We start from the raw sequence: 8,887 nt of genomic DNA, 5'->3' as shown, positions 1-8,887 counted from the left end.
CGTCAGATCCAGGCACGTGCGCTGCAGTCCAGCCGGCTTCCACCACCGCCGCCACTGCGGTATACAACGCGGAATTGCCAAGCGGCAGGCCTCAGAAGCTCGCGGCCCCCTCCCTGCGCCCGGCCATTATCCAATCCCGACCAAGATACGCCCCTGTCCCACCCCTGGGCCGCAGCCAGCTCTCTGATTGGTCATTCAATGGAGGAGGTTCCCCCAGAAGCCTCGCACTACAGTTGGCCTTCGCCACGCCCACCTTCCCATCTTTTTCTCCCCCCAACACTTCCACTCCCACCTGCTTGGCTTAGCCACTGTGGCCTTGCTAGTTACCGAGACAGGCCAGCCTTCCCCTGGCACTGCCGACTATAACTTTGGCCTCAGTTTGCTTTAATCCTGACCTACCTGGCAGTGAGCAGAGAATGGAGGTGTCCTCCGTCTCTGGTGCCAGACATAGGGGTGTCAGTTTCCCACCTCCCCGAGACGCTGGGAAAACGAGGCCTGGGATGAGACTGGGTCAGGCTGGGGAAGGAGCAGCAAAGAACCCCTCCCGTCTGCCTCCCTCAGGTCTGTAGTTGTGGGTGGGAGGGAGATGAATTATAATGAGTTTTATTGTGGAGGTAGTTGATGTTTGTTGAGGCTGTTGTGGTTTCTTTACAGTTTCCTGAATTCCTGAACTGCTCCAGCCTGACACCCAGTAATAACCCTGGGGAGGGAATGGGGTCACCCTCTGGGCTTCTGGGATTATTGTCTTCAGGTTTCCTGGAGAACTCCTGCGATTTATAGAAGAGGAGATGCAGTGCCTTTCCCAGTGTCCTGCGTTCACCCCTAGTCTGTGCTTATCTAATCAAATCTACTTTTTCCTTTCCTATATACCCAGCCCCAAGCAAATAAATATTTTAAAACTTTTAAGGCCTTAATTATTTCTCTCCTAGTCTTTATGAGAGTGAGGGAGAAATACAAGGCTTGAAGGCAGTTTGAGATAAGATGGAGATTTGCAAAACAAATGCTAAGATAATTGAATATAAAATATTTAAAACCACAAAGCCGCTATAAATGGCTATGTGCAGTAAAGCCCACAGGCTCTGTAGCCAGAGGACCCAGGTAGGAATTCCAGCTCCACTTCTCAGCTACTGTCTGAGCTGAGGGTGGAGTGAGAAGTCCTGCCCATGCTATCTAAATGACTCTCCAGTGCATCCCTTTGTCTGTTCCTCATCACTTCTCACCTGGTTACTACAGCCACTACCTTAGTCACATAACTGGTTGCACAACCGCCTTCTCTAATATAGCGCTTTCTATTGCATTTGAATCAAAAAAGAATACCCAAACCTGGCTGATCATAGCATTCCTGAGCCCCAACCCCAGAGCCTCTGACCCAGTATGTGGTCTCGGACCATACTTTGAAAACCACCACTTTCCCTCTCAGCCAAAAGAGGGTTCTCAAACGTAAATTGGATCAAGCTGCTTTCCTGCTTAAAAACTTACTGGCTCTCGATTGCTTCACACATAGCCTGACACTCAGGTGACCAGCACATGTTTGATGGATCAATGAACAAATGAAAGAATGAACATTGCAAGAATAATACCAGCTAGGGACTTCCCTGGCAATCCAGTGGTTAAGACTCTGTGCTCGTAATGTAAGGGGCACAGGTTTGATCCCTGGCTGGGGAACTAAGATCCTGCATGCTGCACAGTACAGCCAAAAAAATTAAATTAAATTTAAAAAATTAAAAACATAGGTGTGGCCACCTGTTGGTATCTTTACTAATTGAAAAAAGAAAAACAAAACAAAACAGCTTAAAAAAAAATAATTCCACCTAGGTGTTACAAGACCTGGATTCAAATACCATTAGTCATGCAATTTTAGGCAAATTACCTAACTTCTCTGAGACTCAGATTCTTCAATAAAATGTAGATAATCATACTTGCCTGCCTACCTCAGAAGGTTGGGGTCAGTATACAAGTCAGATAATATCAATGAAAGGACATTATGGACTAGACACATGGAAATATCAGGGTGAATCATTTGGGAAGGTTTACAAATGCATATGAGTATGTATACACAGTCCTGGGTTTCTCTCAAATAAAGATATTTTACATTGCCTTTCCCTGTGAAGTTTAATGGTGAGGCTTGAGGGAGGGGTGTGTGTAAGAAGGGAAGAAGAAAAACCTCCAGAAATTATTTCCTAGGGGAAACCTTCCCTGACATTTGGACTTGGTCTGCTACCCCTGTTATATATAAATTGCTCTCATAGCATGGCATTTCTTTCGTTCATTGAGAATTTATAATTATGATTTCTTGATTAATACTTGCTTCCCCTACTAGTCTTTGAGCTCCGTAAATGCACGGAATATGTCTACCTCTCATTAGCTACCAGAAAGGTCTTTCTAAAACATACATTAGATCATGTCATTCTTCTTTAAGAATAAAAAAATCCTCAGGACAAAGTCAGATTCCTGAGGTTAGCCCTGACTCTTTCTTTATAGCCAATGTCCCACCATCTTTCAGCCCCAGGGTTCCACATTTTAATGGAAGAGTTGCAACCCCATAACACAGCACCATATTTTCAGACTTTTCAGCTCCTTTACCTCTCTCCGTATTGTTCCCTCTCCCCACACATCATTTTCTCACCTGGACAAATCTTATTGTTCCGCCCTAGCTCTGAAGTCACTTACCCTGCAAAAGCCTAATCTTTTTCAGACAGGGTCAACCTTTCTCTTCTTTGTCTTCCACCCACAGGCCTTTGCCCAAACAGCCTTCCAGGATTGTGCTTCTACCAAGGGAGTACAGTTAACCATATATTTCCTATACTATCCTGGCTCCCACACCCTATCTCAAAGGGTCGGTTTTGTTAGGTTACTCCCCCTCTGAGGGATGCACACAGCTCTTGGCACAGAGTGGGCACTCAAAATATGTCTGTTGCTTTGAATTGAGTAGGCACCTAAGAGGAAAAACAAACAATAAACATGTGTATTTAAAAAAAGACTCAATTCCTTAGTAATTAGGGAACTGCAAATTAAAGACTGTAAGCATAGTGTGGTTCCAATTAACAGCCATTAAACAGAGCAAAAATTAAATACCCAGTGCTGGTCCAAGCTTTGGGTAACAACAGATACATTCACACCTGGCTAGTGGCCAGGTAAACTGCCATAATCCTTCGAGAGGCACACTTAGGTCACACTTAGCAAGAGCCAGCTAGTTTGCTTTGACCCAGTCTCTCACCTAGGAATTTAAAACCCAGTGAAATAGAACAAAAGAAAAAAATATCTATGTGTACTAAAATATGTCATTGGGACTTAAAAGGGCTGCAACAATCCACTAATGAGTGCTTAAATTATTAAATACTATACTACATACTAAGATTACAAAACAGCTTGCAGCTACCAGAACATGGAGAAACGTGAAACCATGTTTGTAAAATAACGTGAAAGAAAAACAATATTTAAAACTGTATCTAGCTCGTCCTTCTGCCGCTGCTCTTGGGCCGGGCCGCGCGTGGGGGAGGGGGACGAAGAGGCCGGGGAGAGGCTGCGGGCGCGGCTTCCCTCGCAGGCTCCTGGGGTTCTGGCACTCCCCAGCGGCCCGGGGCCCACGGCAGCTCGGCGGCCGCGTACCGGGAGGCGAATGCCCGGGGCTCGTTCCCCGGAGAGCCGCCGTTCCTACGCACCAAGGTGATCCCCATCCCTGCCGGAGTATTTACAGTGGGCACCAATGATCCTCAGATAAAGTAGGATGGGGAAGCACTTGCGAGGAGAGTTGCTATTGATGTCTTTTACATGGATGCCTATGAAGTCAGTAATGCTGAATTTGAGAATTTGTGAACTCAGATGGCTATCTGACAGAGGCTGAGAAGTTCGGTGACTCCTTTGTCTTTGAAGAAATGTTGAGTGAGCAAATGAAGTCTAATATCCAACAGGTAGTTGCAGCTGCTCCCTAGTGGTTACCTGTTAAAGGCACTAACTGGAGACACCCAGAAGGGCCCGACTCTACTGTTCTACACGGGCCAGATCGTCACGTCTCCTACTGCACGTGGATGGGGAAGCGGTTGCCCATGGAAGCTGAGTGAGAATACAGCTGTCGACGAGGCCTGCAAAACAGACTTTTCCCCTGAGGCAACAAACTGCAGCCGAAAAGCCAACATTATACCAACTTTTGGCAGGGTGAGTTTCCTGTGACCAACACCAGAGCGGACGGCTTTCCGAGGAATCGCGCCTGTTGACGCCTTTCCTCCCAATGGTTATGGCTTATGCAATATAGTAGGGACGCCTGAGAGTGGACTTCAGACTGGTGGACCGTTCACCATTCTGTTGAAGAAACGATTAACCTAAAAGGCTTTCCCCTTCTGGGAAAGACCGGTTGAAGAAAGGTGGATCCTACGTGCGCCATAAATCCTACTGCCTATAGGTGTCGCTGTGCTGCTCGAAGCCAGAACACACCCGACAGCTCCGCTTCGAATCCGAGATTCCGCTGTGCAGCCGACCTCCTGCCCACCACCGGCTAAGAGCCAAGAAGAGCCTTCCCGAATCCGAGAAGTCGTGTGTAACCTGCACACGGCTTCCATCAGAACGCTGAACAATCTCGTGTGAAGAATTCCCGCCCCGAGGTGGGTTAGTTACATGCCTGCCCGATGGCCAAAAGAACGCCTTTGCCAGACCAAATCGCTGACTTGCATCAGCGTGTGTGGTTTATCTTGTGGTGTATTTCACGTTACCTTTGAGAGTTTTTAAAAGAGGAAGGAAGTGGAGGGCACCCTGAGCTAGGCTTCGGGAGGCCTGCCTTCTCCCCCTGCTGTTAGACCCCAGTGTCCCACACTTGACCTTCCTGGGCCTCAGTGACCTCATCTGTCCAGTGAAGGGATACATAACACGATTTCTGAGGCTTTCTCCCGCTCACAGATTCTCTGAATATATCAGATTCTGTTGTGATTTCATAGTGAGAATTTATGACTGATTATTTTTTACCTATTTTTTTCCATGTGTGAACCTTGGATGATACCATGTACAATAACTGTTCTCTTATGTATTATTTTCAGAAAAGGATGGGGGTGGTGGTGGTGATGAGTCTTTATATTCATACTGCATTTCTTTTTGTCAAAGAAATCAATGTCTTTTACATTGTTATGATGAATCCCACTTGGGTGAGTGATGGTATGCTCAAGTTCAGCAATCTGAACACACAGGAATGTCTGCGGGGTGACTCTACTGTGCTTTATCCTTTAACATTAAATGCCTGTGGTTCAGGGGGGCAGTTACAAGCCCCATTTCCCCCGTCCCCAAAGCCTTTGGTGAATGTGAAATGTGTGCTACATGGAGAAACGTGTTTAATTCCAGATGTAGGAGAAAAGTAACAAGAACCTTGAATTAACTGTTTTCAAGGTATCCAATGTTTTGTAATAGGGAAGCAGGAAATCTTATTGGCTGTGGAGTGTCAGATGATTTGGATCATGCACTATGTTAAATAAACTGGTATCTGCTAAATAAGAAAAAAATTTTAAAAAAGAACTATCTATCCTATTACCTTAGTTATCTAAAAGTGATGATGTCCATAAAGATTGAAGTCAAAAAGAAACACTAAAATATGAAATCATTTGATGGGATGGGTGAGATTATAGGAAAGAATTAGAAGCATTTAAGGTTTTTTTCCATGATATTTTAAAATTGATCTCATAACATTTTTTAATGCTATGAACCCAGAGAATTATGCTTTTAGTATAGGAAATGATCAGATATAATGTTAAGTAAAAAAATGTAGGATATAGAATGTACGTGTAATATGGTCTCAAATTGGTGGAAGAAATGTAGATGGAAAGAATATTTGTAAACTTTTTGTAGAGAAAAAATATGGAAGAAAACTATGTTGAGAACCAGTATTGGAAGGAAATGCACCAAAATGCTAATAGAGTTTGTCTGAATAGTGAAATAATGGGTGATTTTTATGTTATTTTTATAATCAGTAAATGTTCAAAACTAAAATGAATGTATTGAAATTCCTTGGATTTCAGTCTTTGCCATGTGTTCTGTCACGAATTGGCTTCTCTGCTTCTACCTTCCCTACTCTAAGGTCCTGCATGTCCCTATCAGATTCATCTCCTTTCCCCAGTATTTTTGCTGACTTGGTTTGGCTTCTGGATTTCTGCTGTGCCTTTACTGCTGCTTCTTCTCATACTTCTCACTTCTTTAATGATGTTGTTTCTTTCTTTCTTTTTTAAAAAATATTTATTTATTTATTTGGCTGTTCTGGGTCTTAATTGCAGCATGCAGGTTCTTCGTTGCAGTATGTGGGATCTTTTAGTTGTGGCATGCAGGATCTTTTAGTGGTGGTATGTAGGATCTAGGTTCCTGACCAGGGATCAAACCCCTGCCCCCTGCATTGGGAGCACGGAGTCTTAACCACTAGACCACCAGGGAAGTCCCAATGCTGTTGTTTCTTAAAGTCCTGTCCCATCTCTTTCTCCCTCACTCTATACTCTCTTTCCTGGCTATCTAATTACCTCTTAGGGCTTTACCTGTTACTTCTACTTGGATGACCCCACATTACTTATCTTCTATATTGACCTGTCTTCTCTATTCTTGCTCACATTTGCAGCTGCCCATTGGACTTCTCCACTTGGTGACTTGAGTTACAGACAGCTCACACTCAGGTGTAGAAACCCAGCTCATCTTTTACCCAGACCTGCCTGTTCATTTTGCTGACTTATTTCCATTAAAATCACCACCGGGCTCTAGGTTCCTAGGCAGGATTGGCTACATAATTTGCAGGGCTCGGTGCAAAATAAAAATGTCAAGCCCCTTGTTCAAAAATTATTAAGAATGTCAAGATGGCGGCAGCAGAACCTCAACCAAATGCAGGGCGCTTCTAAGTGTGGGGCCCTGTGTGGCTGCACAAGTTGCACACCTAGGCTTAAATCTAGGGGTCATCTTGGACTCCTCTCTCTCCTTTATTTTTTTATCATTTAAAATTTATATTTTTTATAGAGCAGGTTCTTATTACTTATCTATTTTATACATATTAGTGTATATATGTGAATCCCAATCTCCCAATTCATCTCACCACCACCCCACCACCCCCACTTTCCCCCCTTGGGGTCCATACATTTGTTCTCTACATCTGTGTCTCTATTTCTGCCCTGCAAACTGGTTCATCTGTACCATTTTTCTAGGTTCCACATATATGCGTTAATATATGATATTTGTTTTGCTCTTTCTGACTTACTTCATTCTGTATGACAGTCTCTAGATCCATCCACGTCTCTACAAATGACCCAATTTCATTCCTTTTTATGGCTGAGTAATATTCCATTGTATATATGTACCACTTCGTCTTTATCCATTCATCTGTCGATGGGCATTTTGGTTGCTTCTATGACCTGGATATTGTAAATAGTGCTGCAATGAACTTTGGGGTACATGTGTCTTATTTTTTTTTCTTTAACATCTTTATTGGAGTATAATTGCTTTACGATGGTGTGTTAGTTTCTGCTTTATAACAAAATGAATCAGCTATACATATACATATATCCCCATATCTCCTCCCTCTTGCATCTCCCTCCCTCCCTCTCTATCCCACCCCTCTAGGTGGTCACAAAGCACTGAGCTGATCTCCCTGTGCTATGTGGCTCCTTCCCACTAGCTATGTATTTTACATTTGGTAGTGTATATATGTCCATGCCACTCTCTCAGTTCGTCCCAGCTTACCCTTCTCCCTTCCTGTGTCCTCAAGTCCATTCTCTACATCTGCATCTTTATTCCTGTCCTGCCCCTAGGTTCTTCAGAACCTTTTTTTTTTTTTTACATGCCATATATATGTGTTAGCATACGGTATTTGTTTTTATTTTTCTGACTTATTCACTCTGTATGACAGACTCTAGGTCCATCCACCTCACTACAAATAGCTTAATTTCGTTTCTTTTTATGGTTGAGTAATATTCCATTGTATATACGTGCCACATCTTCTTTATCCATTCATCTGTCAATGGACACTTAGGTTGCTTCCATGTCCTGGCTATTGTAAATAGAGCTTCAATGAACATTGTGGTACATGACTGTTTTTGAATTATGGTTTTCTCAAGGTATATGTCCAGCAGTGGGTTTGCTAGGTCATATGGTAGTGCTATTTTTAGTTTTTTAAGGAAACTACATAATGTTCTCCATAGTGGCTGTATCAATTTACATTCCCACCAACAGTGCAAGAGGCTTCCCTTTTCTCCACACCCTCTCCAGCATTTGTTGTCTGTAGATTTTCTGATGATCCCCATTCTAACTGGTATGAGGTGATAACTCATTGCAGTTTTGATTTGCATTTCTCTAATAATTAGTGATGTTGAGCAGCTTTTCATGTGCTTCTTGGCCATCTGTATGTCTTCTTTAGAGAAACGTCTATTTAGGTCTCGTGCCCATTTTTGGGTTGTTTGTTTTTTTAATATTGAGCTGCATGAGCTGTTTATATATTTTGGAGATTAATCCTTCGTCCATTGACTCATTTGCAAATATTTTCTCCCATTCTGAGGGTTGTCTTTTCGTCTTGCTTATGGTTTCCTTTGCTGTGCAAAAGCTTTGAAGTTTCATTAAGTCGCATTTGTTTATTTTTTTATTTATATATATATATTTTTTTTTGCGGTATGCGGGCCTCTCACTGTTGTGGCCTCTCCCATTGCGGAGCACAGGCTCTGGACGCACAGGCCCAGCGGCCATGGCTCACGGGTCCAGCCGCTCTGTGGCATGTGGGATCTTCCCGGACCAGGGCATGAACCTGTGTCCCCTGCATTGGCAGGCGGACTCTCAACCACTGCGCCATCAGGAAGCCTGTTTGTTTTTTTAATATTGAGCTGCATGAGCTGTTTATATATTTTGGAGATTAATCCTTCGTCCATTGACTCATTTGCAAATATTTTCT

General features: G+C 43.4%; 1 pseudogene; it reads left to right on the top strand.

Annotated features, from left to right (window-relative positions):
• Positions 1-3,385: 3,385 nt before the first annotated feature.
• Positions 3,386-4,496, top strand: LOC103070435 (sulfatase-modifying factor 1 pseudogene; annotated as a pseudogene).
• Positions 4,497-8,887: the final 4,391 nt, after the last annotated feature.

The sequence above is a fragment of the Lipotes vexillifer genome, unplaced genomic scaffold, assembly GCF_000442215.2.
Source record: "Lipotes vexillifer unplaced genomic scaffold, Lipotes_vexillifer_v1.1 scaffold916, whole genome shotgun sequence".
Classification (NCBI taxonomy): domain Eukaryota; kingdom Metazoa; phylum Chordata; class Mammalia; order Artiodactyla; family Lipotidae; genus Lipotes; species Lipotes vexillifer.
This window is presented reverse-complemented; position numbering and strand designations above follow the sequence as displayed.